This window comes from Lycium barbarum, chromosome 11, assembly GCF_019175385.1.
Source record: "Lycium barbarum isolate Lr01 chromosome 11, ASM1917538v2, whole genome shotgun sequence".
NCBI classification, from domain to species: domain Eukaryota; kingdom Viridiplantae; phylum Streptophyta; class Magnoliopsida; order Solanales; family Solanaceae; genus Lycium; species Lycium barbarum.
In genome coordinates, this window is record NC_083347.1 from 115,156,698 (window position 1) to 115,174,948 (window position 18,251).

At 33.6% G+C, this 18,251-nt stretch overlaps 2 pseudogenes; both read left to right on the forward strand.

The window, feature by feature from the left end:
* Positions 1–1,842: 1,842 nt before the first annotated feature.
* LOC132618358 (actin-7-like) lies at positions 1,843–4,748 on the forward strand (annotated as a pseudogene).
* A 7,773-nt stretch (positions 4,749–12,521) lies between these two features.
* On the forward strand, positions 12,522–14,847 carry LOC132618393 (actin-104-like; annotated as a pseudogene).
* Positions 14,848–18,251: the final 3,404 nt, after the last annotated feature.

Sequence of the window (18,251 nt, forward strand, 5' to 3'; positions counted from 1 at the left end):
ATCTCTATTTCTCGTCATGGTATCATGTTTTTGGAGGAAAAGTTGGAAACCAATGAAATGAGAATCATATATAAGTCTCCAAAATAATAGATAAAAAAAATTTCAAAGATAAGGCTATGACACGTCTTCAGCTTACGAGGACACACTCTAGATAGGAAGATTTTGAGGTCAAGGATAAGAATATTAGGTAGCAGAGCGTTGTAATATTAGTATTAGTTAGTATTCACATTGTATCTTTGATCTTCTAATGTTCACTATTACCTGTTGTTTCATTTGTTCTGTTTATCTTGATATTTTACTGTCGGTATTTTCTTTTCTATCATGCTTTGATTACACTTATTTTGAGCTGAGGGTCTATCAGAAATAACCTCTTTATGACTCTACCCTACAAAGTACGTAATGGTAAGGTCTGCCTTAGTGTTGTTGTTGTAAGGCTATTGCGACACCAAATCAAGGAGATTGGATTTTAATTTCGCGCTATACTAATATTCTTTCTCATTCAGCTTTTATAATAAAAAAGCTATGAATATTTATCTATATGGAGAACAGAAATATAAGTTCTCTATCCATTGGTTTGGCGTAAGTTTACAATAATGGATTCGATTTCATCACGATGAATTCAATTCTATTTGGTGATCGATCTTGAATTGGTTCGTCTCCTGTTTTTGCTTTATAACCTATTCTAGATAGGAGTGGATTTAGTATGGAAAGTACGGATTTGATAGAATTCAGTAATTTTGACTCAAACTGTGTATATGCATTGAATAATCTATGGATATGCACATATAATAAGCTTCGGAACCCATAAATTTTAAATCCAGAATCCAATCATGATATTGCCTCTAAATCTAGATTTGGTGCCAAATAAGTTAGGCTTTCTTCATTTTTGGGCTCGAACTCGACACATCCAGTTAACAATGCTAGGATCACATCCATCCTATGGTACCTGTTGGTGGTATTTGTGTATTTTTTACTTTTATTCAGTTGAGTGTGTGATGTATCCAACCAGTGGCAGAGCCACATGCATACAAGGGATGTCAACCGACACCCCTTCGTTGGGAAATTACACTACGTAGATACATAAAAAGAGTTTTTTATGTATAAGTTTAAATACTATGTGTTGAATTTCATTAATTTCTTCGTAAATTTACTTTTTTATATCATGACACCCTTTAATAAAATCCTAGTTCCGCCACGGTAGGCAACTTACCCTAAGGGTCGGTGGCTGATTCCACGATGTGAATTAAATAAGGATACATAATTTTCTGTTTAGCTCATGCAAATTAGGTAGTCAAGATTTACATATGTGATATATATATTTGCAGAAAAGTATGGTAACATGATTCCCGTCCACCAAGTGATTACATCTACTTGAAGTTTTGTGCTTATTTGTTATGTTGCTCGGATCCTCCAATAATTAATGTTGTTGTACTCGTATCTGATCTTCCAAAAATACGTATTTTTGGAGGATCCGCCACACATTCAATAGCTAATTTGTGTTTAAAAAGAAGAACATCATCATAAACAATAAGAGATGCCAATTAAAGTTGAAACAAGTATCAAATATTGGCATCAGTAGAGTTTTCTTAAAGGTTACTACTATTGTTTTACAATGGTGATTATCATTCTGTGGCTTAAGTTCATCACCATTTACATTTGGCTTTTCTTGATTTAGTTCTTTTTATCTGTTTGGTGTGCGACATTTGGTTCTATACAGAATGCAAAAGTGGGCTTGGCCCCAACTAATTATTTTGAACTCTTTGCTTAAATTTTGTCTCAAATGTTGCAAGTTATATTTCAGTATCACCATACATAACACTTTGCATCGCATGTCTGCAACTCCTTTCTCTTCATGTTTTCTTAAGATTTGTGAATCTTAAAACCGTCATTCTTTCATAAATTTGATTTTTTTTCTGGTTTAGAGTATATGTGAAGCTAAAGTGCACTAGTATATCTTGGGCTAGAGAGGGTATATGTTACTTCTGAAATATTACTACCTAATTTTAAGCATTTTGCTCTTTCTTTTCATAGGCAGGAAGGGGAAATAGGATTTCGGAAAGTCCATGTTGGGCTTTTAACATGAGTGAGATATCTTCAAATTGCTTGAATGAGCTCTCGCTGCACCAATCGACCTCTGTTATTTCTTCCCCTCGCGCGTTTTTGCACGAATCCCCTGCTTGTTTTCTAATCGACTAAGGGGAGGTTCGTGCGAATAGCTCGCTGTTTCAACTTGACCAACTTTTCACAGGCTGAGCTGATTCTGTGAAGAATTTTCACTTTGGCTATGTGTTCGTACCACCAGTGATTTCTCCCCTAAATTAATATTTGCAAAATAAATATCTGAAGTCCTTGCAAGATGGCTGATGGGATAGATATCCGACCACTTGTTATTGATAACGGAACTGAAATATGCAAGGTTAGTTAGAAATAAACTGCTTGCAATTATAACTCCATGTATGGTGTTATAATGTGACCGCATTATTACTCCCAATGTGACCGCATTATTTTGTTTCTTTAGGTTGGTTTGCTGGGGATGATTCTCCAAGGACTGATTTTCCAAGTATAGTTGGTCGTATTCCTCACGCTTATCTCATGGTTGGAATGGGACATAAACTAGCCTAAGTATGTTATGAAACTCATTCCTCTAAAAGAGGTATGATGCATCTGAAGCATCCAATTGAACATGGCATCATAAGAAACTGGGATGATATGGAGCAAATCTGGCGCCACACATTTAATGGTCTCGGTGTTGCTCCTGAGGAGCATCCCGTTCTCTTGACTGAGGCACCACTTAACCCAAAGGCAAAGCGAGAGAAAATGACTCAAATCATGTTTGAGGCATTCAACCTGCCAGCCATGTATATTGCAAACCGGACCGTTCTTCCACTGTTCGCTAGTGGTCGTACAACTGGTAAGCAGCAGATAGGAATATCAGCATATGTATTGGATGTTAATCCATTATTGCTATAGTTTTTCTAGAATAATTAGTTATTTAGTTGTAAGAGGAATCTAATATTTGATACGGTTAATATCCTCTTTTGAAGGCAAAATGATTTCCAAATCTCATAATTTACAATCAATTCATTCAACATCTCCTTTTCAGTTTCTTAGTTGTAGTAAGAGTATAATACTTTAGTTTTAGGAGAAGTCTACTATTTTGTTTTTGCGGCTGTTTAATGCCTTACGGTTAATGAAATTGATGACATATTTTTATTCATATTTTCAACCTTATTGGTTGCATCTGTCTTCAAAAAATCATTAACAGTATGTTGGTTACTCTACTGATTTAATCGGCCACTAATTCGTTTAATTTTTTCCCCCGACAAGGTATTGTGCTTGATTCCAGTTCTAGTGTGAGCCACACTGTCCCTATGTATGAGGGACATGCACTCCCCATTCTATCTTGCGGTTAAGTCTTGCTGGTCGTGATTTTACAAATTATCTTCCCGAGATTCTCTTGGAGAGTGGTTATGTATTTCACTGTGCCGGTGAGTTGCAAATTGTTAATCATATGAAGGAGACGATTACTTACGTTACACTGGATTTCGAACAGGAGATACAAAAGGCAAAAGGATGTAGCTCATCAGTTGCCAAGGGCTATGTGCTTCCTGATGAACATTGTTTTGACCTTGGTTCGGAGAGGTCCCGTTGCCCTCTTCTGGCCATCATTGATTGGAAAGGAAACAATGCGGATTCATGTAAAAACCTACTACTCAATCATGAGATGCGACGTTGATATTAGGAAAGATTTATTCGCAAACATCGTGCTTAGTGGTGGCTCGACTATGTTTCCTGGCATGGAAGAACGTACGATCAAGGAAATAACCTCTCTTGCTCCGAGCAACATGAAGATCAATGCGATGTCACCACCCAAGAGAAGGACAGTGCCTGGATAGGAGGCTCAATTCTAGCTTCCCTTAGTACTTTCAAACGAGTTAGTTTCTCTTCTCTTTTATTTGACTGATCAACAAATCAATTTATTCTATTAATGTCTCAAATAATTGGTTCTAACTATGAAAGTCTTCTCGTTAATTCTTTTCATATTTTATGTCCCATGCAGACGTGTATAACAAAGGAGGAGTATGATGAAGATGGTCCCTCAATTGTCCACAGGAAGTGTTTCTAATAAGCTTGGTGAGATGTTATACTCGTTTCTTATCAGTTTGCAGCACAGCTTTTTGTTCATACTTTTCTATTGTTGTAGGTTATATGAATGAATGCAAATAAAAGAACAGCCGATGCATGACGCATCCTGCATTCACGCAGGGTCCAGGGGAGGATCGCATAACGTGTATGATGTAGGCCACTTACCCTTACGCAAGTATTAGAGGCTGGTTCGAGGGTTCGAACCCGTAAATCATAGATGAATGAATGCAAATATAATTTGAAAATCCAAGAGGTAGAAGAAGCATTTTTGTCCCACTTTGGCAAGAAAACTACGCGACAATGATTGCAGACAAGTTTTTTTTTCTTTTTTCTTTTCAGAGAGAGGCAACACAGTTTGTCTTAGTGTGACTTCTAAGTCACAGGTTCAAACATATACAGAGTTCATCGAGTTCATTTTTGAACCTGCTGCGAAGTCATTGTTGAATCTACCATTATATTGTCATTATGAATTTGTCATTGAATTTATTTGGCTGGTTATAAGATGATTAATATTGTAAAAATCAATGATTGCAAAGTCATCAAATGATCATTACTATTTCAAGATATAAAATCAAATCAATGACATTTACAGAGAGTGTGAGGCAGACTAATTCTTCTCTCTCTTGGATACTTGTATGCAACAAAATGTTCTGCTACTCTATAAATTTAGTTGTATAAATATGTTGAATCTACGTGGATATGACAAAGAATTTTGTATTTATAATATTTTAGCTAGTAAATTTGTCCGCGCTACCGTGTGTCTGGATAGGACCACTCGTGGCAACCTTCTGGCCTCCCAATGACCTATAACGCTAGTCACTACTCCCACTGGTCTAGGAAGTCAGCCCCACAACTCAAAGCGGCGAAGAACAAATAGAATTTGCTACCAAAGCCGGCTAACGGGGGTATTCCTGATTCTAGCTTCCCTCAATACTTTCAAACGAGTTAGTTTCTCTTCGCTTTTATTTGACTGATCGATAAATCAATATATTTGTCTCTAAGTCTAAAAAAAATGGTTCTAAATATAAAGGTTGTCTTGTTGACTCTTTTAATATCTATGTCCCATGCAGATGTGTATAACAAAGGGGGAGATGACCAATCCCTCAATTGTCCACATGAAGTGTTTCTAAGCTTGGTGAAGATGTTATACTTGTTTGTTATCAGTTTGCAAGCAAAGGTTTTTGTTCATACTTTTCTATTCTGTAGGTGATATCAATGAATGCAAATTAACGACAACGTACGAAGGATCCTTAGTTCACGCAGGATCCGCGGAACGATTGCATCCCAATGGGGCAACTTACCCATACACAAACTTTAGTGGCTGATTCCAGGGTTCAAACTCGTAGGTCTCGTATGAATGAATTATAACAAGTCACATACATACTTTGAAGATACAAAAACAAAGAAATTTTACAGTCGAACTACCAAAATAAAATAGAAATAAACTAGAAATCGAAGCTCTAAATGATTTATTTTGGACCGAAAAAGTAGGGAATTTTCGGTTCTTATATTCTTATATATCTATTTCGTCATAACTTCAATTCCATCCAATAAAATGAAAAAAACACATATAAATCTCCAAAATAATGAATAGAAATAAACCACAAAAATAAGGCCAATTGATTGCGACACATCAGTACAACCGGCACAATTGGACACGTCTAATATTTGTTCAGTTCCATTTATGGTTTTTGATTTTGTGAACATAAACGCCAAATAACCCTAGTGTGTTGCATAAGGTATATACTCCCTCCGTTTCAATTTATATGAACTCATTTGACTGGGCACGACATTTAAGAAAGAAGGAAGACTTTTGAAACTTGTGGTTCAAAATAAGTCTTAAAAATTTGTGTGGCTGTAAATCATTCATAAAGTGAATTTGTTTCCAAATTAGGAAAGAGGTCATTCATTTTGGCACGGACTAAAAGAGAAATAAGTTCAAACAAATTGAAACAGAGGGAGTATATAGTAAATATTGTATAATTATTCAGTCAATTTATAACTTTTCCATATATCCTCTAGATAACCTCATATTGTAATGTGAAAACTAGCTCCTGAAATAACATTAAAAGCAAGATGTGTAAGAGAAACCACTCATCGAGTTATTGTTAAAATAAGACATGTAATTTGATAAATAGTTGGTGACAGTTCCGATAAAAAATATAAATACTTGATAGTTCATGTTGAAAACTCGCAGTAAAAGATACTTCAGGTGTGTATGTAACTATTATCTCTTAATTGTTTTAAAAATTTCAATTAATTCATTTAATATCCACGTGGAGTGCCATTTGACACCAATTTTAAACCAAAAATAAAAAAAATTAAGTTTCATATCAAAATTCAAGGTCAAATTTGATTCTTTTAGGTTTGGGTATGGCATTCAAAGATGAAAAAGAAAAGGCCAAAAAGTAAACATAGAATTGGTCCAAGAACAACATTGATTTGATTTAAAACGTCAGTTTTATGTGCATTTACCGTTATTTAATTATACGCGTCCATAATATTCTTTCTCATGCAGCTTTTATATCAAAATGCTATGTATATTTATCTACATGGAGAACAGAAAATACATGTTTCTCACTCTTTCAATATTGAAATTGCAATAAATGGCTTCGATTTCATCAAGGTAAGTTTCAATTCTATTTGCTGATCAATCGGATTTTCGTGGTTAACTCGGTCTTGAATTGATTTGTCTTTATTTATTCATTAATTATAACTATTTGGTACCCAATCTGTTTACCATATGCAACCAATATGTTTCGTGATTGAGCATTGCTCATGCAAATTAATTTTAAAAAGGGGCAGCTCGATACACGAAACGTCCCGCATTCACGTAAGGTCCAGGGAGGGGCAGCACCCTAAGGGGTGTAATGTAGGCAGCCGCAGCCTACCCTGACGCAAACGTTGGTGGCTAATTTTCTTTTTTGGCTCTTGATTGAGGAATGCTCGTGAAAATTAGTCACCTAATCTTACATTACTACTATATATAAACGCTGATATTGGGTTTTTAGTCGTCCTCACAGGGGTGGGATCGTAATTTTGGTTTATTCTTTAATGCAATCCAGTGGCTACACATGGCTGGAAGTGGATCCCAATATCCAATTTGTTTGTCCTCTCTCTTCGTTCCCGGTGAATCTTCAGTAACCAAACCACAATGAGCAACTTGTATGGCCCACAATGGACACTTATCACGCAGAGGGACCCTCACACAACTGAGTCTCTTTGTTAAGATCACTTCCATTTGGAACTTTTTTTATTGGTATACTCACTGTAACTTTTTGTAGATCCACCGCTTATTTTGTTATATCTCCGTTTCAAATTATTTGTCATGGTTATTAAAATAATTATTTCAAATTATTTTAGAAATTCAAGGTAAAATTTTTTTTTTTTTTTCATTTCACCCTTAGTAGAATTTTGTCATTAATAAAGATGACACATAATAGAATAAACATTTTACTTTGTTTATCCTTGTACATTATCGTAAATTTAGGCAACGTTACCAGTCTTTTTTTTCTAACTGAACCTTTATCAAATCTCATTATAGGTTAAATATATCTCACGTCATCCATACATGTTTTTTCAGGCTTTTTTTTATTATTATTATTTTCAATCCATACATGTGCTTGTGGAGATCTCTCTTGAATCATTTTCTAGCATAATTTCAAAAAGAAAATTATTTTATAAGTTTCTTGAATTATTATTATTATTATTATACTTATAGAATTATTAGATTTATTTGGAAACATACATTTTGAAATTTTTGTTATTACGTGTAATTGTTACTTGTTATTTCACTCATTTCTTTTCAAACACCTAATGATGTATAATAAATAATGAAAGCAGAAATCATTAACGAGCAATTCCTTATAGAATTGAAAATGAAGTTGTTATAAGTCAACAATTAAATTATCTTAAAAATCTCTAATTTGATTAACCGATCAAGTAATCTTTTTAATCATAAAATATATTCGAAGAACTAAATTATTTCTTGAGGTTCATTTTAATGATTAATGATTTTTTTTTTTTAAATTTCGTCTAAAATTAAGGTTAGATCATCATATATAACTGGCATAAACTCTTGCCACATGAAATTTTGCGCCCCCCACCCCCCGCACCCGCGGTCCCCGTTGAGTATTATTTGTTTTTTTTAGTTGTTTGCACACATATTGAGAAAGTTATCTAGAATATTAGTTAAGAATGTTGTGACTATATTAACCTTTAATTCTTTTCAAATTTACTCATAGAAAGAAGCAAAGACTTTTTAGAAAGTTAGTTTAAATCATCTATTAAAAAGGGTAACTTTAGAAAGAAATTATTAACACCTTTTAAAAAAAATTAATTATTTTGGAATAAATAAAAATTCCTTAAAATGAAATAAAAAGGAATAGAGGAAGTTATAAATACTAAAAGAGTTTACTTCTATGAACAACGAAAGAATTATATGCTCATAAAATCATAAAATGCCAACATATTTTTAAATTTATGAGCTTCGTCAAGTGAACTTTGTTTTTCTACAAAATAATGTTAGTTTATTAAATACCGAATCACTTGTGTCTTTAATTTGGTGTTTGCTAATTCCATACCAAGCTTGCTTCCTAAAAAAAATCGTTAAATTATTTTTTTAATTTCTCATCCGGTGTCCGGTATATGCTTTGGGGCCCGACTAATTCGGATTCACATCGAAAGGTCTTTGCTTTGCGAGTAAAACACTCCCTGCCAAAACGACTCTATCCCAAGGGCTCGAACCCTAGGTCTCTTGTTAAGAATAAAAGAGTACTTACCATTTCGTCACAACTTTAAAGACAAAAATTATGTAACTAAGAAATTTTAATAATTGTGAAGACTTATCAACAAGACAAAATTAACATGTCACTACATTAAATTAATTATAACAAAAAAATATGACAAAAATTACACTTCCTTAATTAAAGTTACAACTCTTATTTCATGAGTTTGGGCCCGGGCTTAGCACGGGCCTTCTCCAACTAATATTACTATATATAATAAGTGGCAATGTAATGAATTTTGTAGGCCTTAGTTAGTTCTCAACTTTCTTGTTGGAGAGTTTGCTAACCAAATGGTTTGCAATTTCAATTTTGCCCTTGTATTTGATTTTTATTGCATATATATTAAAGTATATTTTCAATAAATCTAGACACTTCCAAACTTATTTTGGTAATACATGATCCCTCAAATTAACTTTTTGTTACTATTATATATAAGAGCAAATGTGGAGATTTTTGTAGTCCTCACAATAATTTTCAAAATTTTTAAAAACTTTTTAATTAACTACTTTTAGGTCCTAATCTTATTTATTTAAGTCAAATTTTTTGCTTTTTATTTTTAAGGTCTACTTTTCAAAAGCTATCGAACCTGGGGACTTTTGTAGTCCTCACAATAATTTTCAAAATTTTTAAAACTTTTTAATTAATTACTTTTAGGTCCTAATCTTATTTATGTAAGTCAATTTTTTTGTTTTTTTGTTTTTAAGGTCTACTTTTCAAAAGCTATCGAACCTCGTACCTCATTTTTCATGTTCTTTGGTTTTCTGGTTGGTGCTTGATATCCACATTTGAGCCCAATTAATCCAAATAATTCGCATTGTATTGCGCTTATCGGGAGGAGCCTTCCTCCAAAGATTTTTTCCATATCCATGTTCGAACCCCTAATCCCTAATTAAGAGAGAAGTAGCTCCATCCGCTGCACAAGTTAAAGTATGTATTTGTCTTAAAAATTCATTAACTATGTATAGATTATTTATTTGGAACTAAATAACTTCAGAAAATTAGGATACATAAGTTATAAATGTCAAATTCTGGCTCCACATTTGATTTGAAGTAAATAATTTCATCAAAATGGAAGTTAAAATATTAAAGGAGTGGAATGAAAATTTTGCTTTCATATAACTACCCATTTGCGGGACTACAATGGGTATATGGTTGTTGTTGTTGTTGTACACTTGTACTAACACAAATTATATTTTCTTTAGTTAAAATATCTACCTTTATATCTTGAGTTTGGGCCCGGGCTCAGCACGGGCCTCACATAACTAGTATATATATAAGCGTTGATAAAACGCTTTTGTTGTCCTCACATTACTAATAGCTCCTATTGAGATCCTACACGTGGCAACAAGGCTGTTGCCCTCATTTATTTTCTTCAGCCAAATTTCAGTTGGGCCTTTGTAAATTGTACGGTGTTGTTGACACTAATAACATTTGGGATATCTTCCTATTCCCTACTCCTTCCAATTCACAATAAGTGTTCACTTCACCTTTTTATTTTGAATCAAAATAAGTGTCTACTTATATAATTAAAAATAAATAAATTATTTTCTTCCAAATTTACCCCTATTTAGATAAGTGAATTTTTTATGTAATCAAGAAACTATATAATCAGGTCTTTAATTAAGGATAATTTAGTCCACATTTTTTTTTGAGTTAATATTTTCTTAAACGGTATGCGAAAGACTCTTATTTTGAACCAGAGGAAGTATTAGATTACTCTTTTTAACTTGTCTATTATATTAAAAAAAAAAAAAAAATCATTTGTTTATTTTATCATATTAAGATAGATTTATTAATTTTTTTAATCTGATATACCACTAATTTCTTCATGCACCTTTACTTCATATTTTTCAGTAAAAAAAAATCAAAACCTACTGATTGCATGATTCCGTATTTTATTCGTGTTGAATCAATACGACCTCATGTAGTTGGTTCTTTTGTCCTAACTTTTTTATCTAAACTGCATAAAAGATTTTGTGAGTAATTTTATTCTAATTAACTGGTCTCATATAGTGTTGGAAATGAAAGATAGTATTATCAGTCGAGATGAATTATTATTATTTGAAAATCTATTGTTTGGTTAACTAAGAATGAATATTTTCAAGCATATAATATGTATGAAGAATTAGATTGATTATTAACCAGGTTCAATTAATGAGTTTATTTTCCCTTAATTTCGTTTAAAACTAAGCTTATGTTTTTCAATTTATGATCTTCACAGAGTCGTAATTATTTTTCATACTTTATATCATAAAGTAATATTGGATTTTGTATTCCTTTGTATTTGCTAATTCTTCCTCATAAATATTTTTTGTTTTGAATAATATTCAATTATGTGACAAAGAAATTTTAATAATTATAAAGACTTATCGACAAGATATAATTAATGCATCATTATATTTCTTTAATTAAATTATTATTTTTCTATCATGAGTTTGGGCCCGGGCTTAGCACAGGCCTCATACGACTAGTTATGTGATATATTTGCACAAAGTAACTTTTTTTTTTTTTTAAATGTTACTTGGCTGAGTTCTTGATTCAGTTTGGTGGTAGCATGATAAGTACATCTATTTAAAGAGCATGACCCTTTTCTTTATTTTCTCACAGGAAACAGGAAGACCTTAAAGTTTTGTGATTATTTCTGTTTAAAAAATTGAAATAATATCAAATGGCATCAATAGAGTTTTCTTATTCTTTAAGGTTACTATTGTTTTACAATGGTGATTATCATAGCAGGAGTATGAGCCAAACATTCTGTGTCTTAGGTCCATCACCATTTGCTTGAAATCAGTATCATTTGAGACGCGCTTAAGCCTAAAGCTCTAAGAAGCTATAGGCGCTTTGTGTCACTTAGCTTGCGGTTCAGTGTAGGTAAGGTACTAAGGCATGCTCATTGCCCATAAGTTCTATCTTGATTAGAATCGTACTAAACAATGAATATGATTGGCCAAAAGATATATTACTCATTGTTAAGGAAATCATTATGAACGACGTTGTTACTTTTTTCTTGCGTGACATATATATTATTATATGTTTTTCTTCGTTGCACCTTTATTTAACTAAAGCCTACACTTAAATTGCTCTTTGCACTTAAAGCCCCGATAAACCTGAAGCCCTTTTAAAACTTTTCGTCTATGACGACACTAGTGCTTGTAATGCAGTCTGCCAGGTCTTGGAGCTGCCACTGATTCTGCTTTTCTTGAATTAGTTCTTTTACCTATTTCGTGTGTGACATTGGGTTCTATACAGAATGTAAAAGTAGGCTTGACCCCTACTAATTGTTATGAACTCATTTCTTGAATGTTGTCTCAAAGATTGCAAATTATTTCTAAGTATTACCATACATAGCACTTTTCATGGTTGCAGCTCCTTGTTCTTTATGTTTTCTTAAATTTAGAGATTCTTAAGCATCCATTCTTTATATGAATGTGAATTTTCTTCAGGTTTAGAGTATTTATGCAGCTAAAAGTGCAGTAGTATATCTTGGTCTAGAGAGAGGATATGTTGTTTTTGAAATAGTAGTGGCTATTTTTCAGCGTTTTGCTCTTTCTTTCCAGCGGCAGGGAGGAGAATTAGGATTTCGGAAAATCCGTGTTGGGATTTTAACATGAGTGAGATATCTACAAATTGCCTGAATGAACTCCCGCTGCACTAACTGACCTTTGTTATTTCTTCCATTTGCGCGTTTTTCGCATGAATCCCCTGCTTTAATCGACAAAGGGGAGGTTCGGGTGAATAGCTGGTGATTTCAACTTAATCAATTTCTCACAGACTGAGCTGATCCTGTGAACGATTTTCACTTTGACTATGTATTTGTACCTGTGATTTTTTTACCTAAAGTATACTTGCAAAATAAATATTTGAAGTCCTTACAAGATGGGAGATAGGAAGGATATCCGACCACTAGTTGTTGACAACGGAACTGAAATATGCAAGGTTAGTTAGAAATAAACTGCTTGCAGTTATAGGCTTATAGCTCCATGTATGGTGTTAACTACGTTGCTCTAATGTGACCGCATCGTTTTGTTTCTTTAGGTTGGCTTTGCTGGGGAGGATTCTCTAAGGACTGATTTTCCAAGTATAGTTGGACGTCCTCGTCACATCGGTGTCATGGTTGAAATGGGACAAAAAAGTGCCCATGTTGGTTATGAAGCTCAGTGTAAAAGAGGTTTCTTGAATCTGAAACATCCAATTGTACATGGTATCATAAGAAACTGGTATGATATGGAGCAAATCTGGCACCATACATTTTACCATGAGCTCGGTGTTGCTCCCAAGGAGCATCCCGTCCTCCTGACTGAGGCACCACTTAACCCCAAGGTAGAACGAGAGAAAATGACTCAAATCATGTTTGAGACATTCTATGTGTTAGGCATGTATGTTGCCAACCAGGCGGTTCTTCCTCTGTTTGCTAGCGGTCGTACAACTGGTAAGCAGTGGATAGGAATACTATGCTGGTTTTCTCAATTGTTTTAATCAGTCACTAATTTGTTTAACTTGTTCTATGGATAGGTATCGTGCTTGATTCTGGTTCCAGTGTGAGCCACTGTCCCTATCTATGAGGGACATGCACTTCCGCATGCTATCTCACGGTTAGGTCTTGCTGGTACTGATCTTACAAAATATCTTCATGAGATCCTCTTGGAGAGTGGTTATGTATTTCACTGTGCCGCTGAGTTGGCAATGGTTAATGATATGAAGGAGACCATTACTTACGTTGCACTGGATCTCAAACAGGAGACTGAGAAGGCAAAAGGATGTAGCTCACCAGTTGCCAAGCACTATGTGCTTCCAGATGAACAATGTTTCGACCTTGGTTCCCGTTGCCCTGATGTCTTAGCTCATGGTTCCGAGGGGTTCCGTTGCCCTGAAGCCTCTTCCAGCCATCATTGGTTGGAAAGGAAGAGAGAGGAATTCATGAAAAGCTCTACAACTCAATCATGAGATGTGACGTTGATATTAGGACAGATTTATTCGCAAACATCGTGCTTAGTGGTGGCTCGACTATGTTTCTTGGCATGGAAGAACGTATGAGCAAGGAAATCACCACTCTTGCTCCGAGCAGAATGAAGATCGAGGTGATTGCACCACCTAAGAGGAAGGACAGTGTCTGGATCGGAGGATCAATTCTAGCTTCCCTCAGTACTTTCAAACGAGTTAGTCTCTCTTCACTTTCTATTTCATTGATCAATAAATCAATCTATTATGTCTTTAGTCTCAAATACATTGGTTCTAATATCTATGTCCCAATGCAGATGTGTGTAACAAAGGGGGAGTACGATGAATATGGTCCCTCAATTGTCCACAAGAAATGTTTCTAAGCTTGGTGAAGATGTTATACTCTTTTGTTCTGAGCTTGAAAACTAAGGTTTTTGTTCATACCTTTCTATCGCTGTAGGCTATGTCTTTCGCACCCTCTAAAATTGTTGTTGCACTCGTGTTTGGATCCTCCTGAAATGCACACATTTTGGAGGATCTGACACATACCCGTAATAATTTTTAAGAGTCTGAGTAACATAAGTTGTAGGTGACATGAATGAATGCAGATATTTTTTGAAATTGAAAATCCAATAGACAGAGGAAGCATTTTGTCCCACTTTGGCAAGAAGAATAAGTGACAATTGATCGTGGACAAGTTTCTTTTTTTTTTTCTTTTTTTTTTGAGGGAGGCAACATTAAGTTTTCTCGTGTGATTATAGGTTACGGGTTCAAGTTATGAAATCAGCCACTGTTGTTTGCGTGCAATGTTGTATTCTAGAAGGTCACAAAAGTAACTAGAATGTTATTGTACAAAGAGCTACCAAAAAAGAAAAAAAAAAAAGGAGAGCAAGGTCTTTTTCCAGTTGAGTCTTAGGCATGTGTGTTTTTATTCTTTGCTTTTTTCCTTTTTTCTGTTTTAACTTAATTTAAATCCGTATTACTTTTTTGTCATTGTCATCCTTTTTAAGTTATTAGTTTATAACTGGCCTCCTAATAAAGGCCACCATCTAAATATGATGTAAGCTCGAAGCTCAATAACGCAGAAGGGTTGATAATAAATACATCAATTAAAGAAGGCGTAATATATTGAGATCCTGAATATGACACTATTTATTTGATGCATATCTGAATTATTTTTTGCTCTAATTACTCCTGAACTTAGTAATTTAATAGCCTTAACCACTTAGATGCACGTGACGAAGAGCATAAACACATTTTCTTTTAGGTGCGTGGAAGCGAAGAAGAATCGAAAAAACAATTTATAATGAAGCATTTATACCTCCTTTTTGTGTGGTCAATTTTAAGAAGGAAAAGTAACATTCTACTAAAACAACATATTCTCCTTTTTTTTCCCTTTCAATTTATTCATCCCATAGTATGAGTTTACTGCTCAATTAACTTGGATTTATTCCTAGTAATAAAGTTACTAAAAGCGTAAAGCGCTTCATATCGAAAGATTCTCCATTTTCAAAATTCAAACTTCGAAATACATATTTTTTTTTATCTCAAAATACTTGTCACTTCTCGAAATTCAAATTACATAAACTTTGACCAATATTTTAAGATGTATTTTTTTAGCATACTGATGATAAACATTGCAATTTATATGATTTTCCACATAATTTAGTAATGTCTTGATTTTGATTTTAAAATATTAAATTCACCTAATACAATTTAGCTCCAAAGATTAATCAAATTGACTCTTGAAAAGCAAATAGAGACAAGTATTTTGGGATGAATTATCTAGTATCCCTTAGCTTACGTCGTAATGCAAAAAATTCACGGGGCAACCTATTTTGACATCTCATTTAACTTGTACCTATTTTCTGCTAAAAACCGATTTTAAGATTATCAGTTAAAGTTGCAGTTTTGTAGGGTTTAAAGACGAATGAGTTGTATCCGATCCTAACTCCCACAAACGTAAAGATTCAGCACCGAAGGCTTAAGAATAATGAGAATAAGGATATAAACAATGTAAAATAATGCAGCCAAGATTCAAACTTAGATTCAAGAGCTTTTACAGTTTTACAAGCTTGCTAGCAAGAAAGGTTGCTAGGGTTACAAGCCTCTGAGATAAGATGTCACTACCCTTTCTCAGAAGCTATCTTTATTCAAGCTAAAATGAAACTTTTCAACCCTAAAGTATATGCAACGATCTTGTGGTGCCAATGTTTTCTTATGCTGCGGAACCTAAATTGAGACTGATATATATGATGCGGGTTAGTGGGAATGGAAGATAATTATGACGAGCTACCCGGACCGTCATGCTTCCAACTAGCGGATTCTATCTAAAAACATGAATTCCCCAATACAGTATTCGTCTTTTAAAAATTACTCCGCATATATCATGTGTGAAATTAAACTTGACAAAACCAAACTCATATTTTAATGTGTAACCAAACATTATTTTGAAAATATATGCTTTTTTTTAAAAGGAAAACAATGTTATGTTCCGTCCCAAGAGAATTTTCGCAAGGAATGTAAGAATCAAATAAGGAAACCGTATATTAACTACATAGTTTTGCTAGTTCTAAAATCTTGCCCAAAACCCTTTCCATATTCTAAGGAAAGATCCATCACTAAAATTACTATAATACCCCTTGATCAAAATTTAGCGTGTTAAAAAGATAGGGCGCAAGTAAAAAATCTTACTAATATTTTTTGGGTAGCTGGTTAAACCTAACCGATTTTTTGATTTGTACAATGAATTTTAAGATTTAAGACTAAAATAATCACATTTTTCATGCATTAAAAATTATTTCAGTTACATGATATATATATGATGGACTAAAAATTTACTTTTTTTTATAGTTAAGGTCTTTTTCGATTACGTGATATATATGAAAGAAGAACAACTATTTCAGTTACGTGGTATATATGAAGGACTAAATGGATCATTTTTTCTATTGGTTAAGGACTATTTCGGTTTCAATGGTATATATGAAGGACTAAGATAATCACTTTCTCTATATCATAAGGATTATTTCAATTACGCGATATATGTAAAGGACTAAAATAGTCCAAATCCCCATACATTTTGATCATTTTCTCGGAAATTTCCCAAGGAATGTTAGGAACTAAAAATAAGGAAACCATATAATACGAAGTCCTTTTGCTCTTTCTAAAATTTTGCCCAAAACCCTTCCAAACTTTTTGAAAAAATTGAAACTTTGGCTGTAACATATGGGTTGAAAAAAGAAGAAAAACAAAGTGGGGTTTTTCTTGAAAACCCGAAAAAGAGTGATTCTTTAAATATGAGTAGTTTAATTGGAGGAAACGAAGTATGTGAAGAATTTACAGCAGGGTATTATGGAATTTGTGCAATTGGTGGGAATGCTTAGTGCTTGGAACCACTCATCTTGCTATCACCCCTCTTGATGTACTCAATGTTAATATGCAGCTACAATTTTCATCATTTATCCATCAATAATTACAGTTCCTTCCGTTCTAATTTATGTGACACTATTTAACTTGGCACGGAATTTAAGAAGGAAAGTCTTTTGAAACGTGTGGTCCAAAATAAGCTTTAGTAGCTGAAAATCATCTCATAAAGTTAAATTATTTCTAAATATAGAAATGCGACATTTTTTTTGGGACAGACCAAAAAGAAAATTGTGTCACATAAATTGAGACAGAGAGAGTACTAATTACTACCCCTTTATCCCAATTTAGTGTGTTAAGAGATATGATGCAAGTAAAAAATGTTAAATTTTGAGTGGTCGGTTAAATTTAATAAATTTTTTGACTTGCACCGTTACTTTTAAGGTTTAGGATTAAATTATCACAATTTACATACATTAAGGGCTCGTTTGCTACGAGGGAAAAGGGATAATTAATCTTGAGATTAAATTTGAGCGGTATAACTAATCCGGGATTATAGTGTTATTTTTATCCTCGTGGGAGGGTGAAATAATAATCTCGGAGTAACTAATCCTGGGATAATTAATCATGGTATAACTTATTCCCCAACCAAACGACCCGAAGGACTATTCAATTTATGTGGTATATATGAAGGACTAAAAGAATCGCTTTTTCTATACGTTAAAGGACTATATCGGTTACATGGTGTATATAAAGGACTAACTAAGATGATCACTTTTTCTATACGTTAAGGGTCGTTTGGTGCATGGTATAAACTGAGATATCTTAGCACTAATTTTTTGTATCATGTTATACCTTCTACCAAACATAATATAAAATCAAGCACAATCTTAAGGATGGGATAACTCACCTTATCCCACTAACCTTGCGATTATTTTATTCCATTTCCTAGATGGGATAAAATTAGTCTCGAAATTATAATCCCGTGATAATTTAATTCGCGTACCAAATGACCCC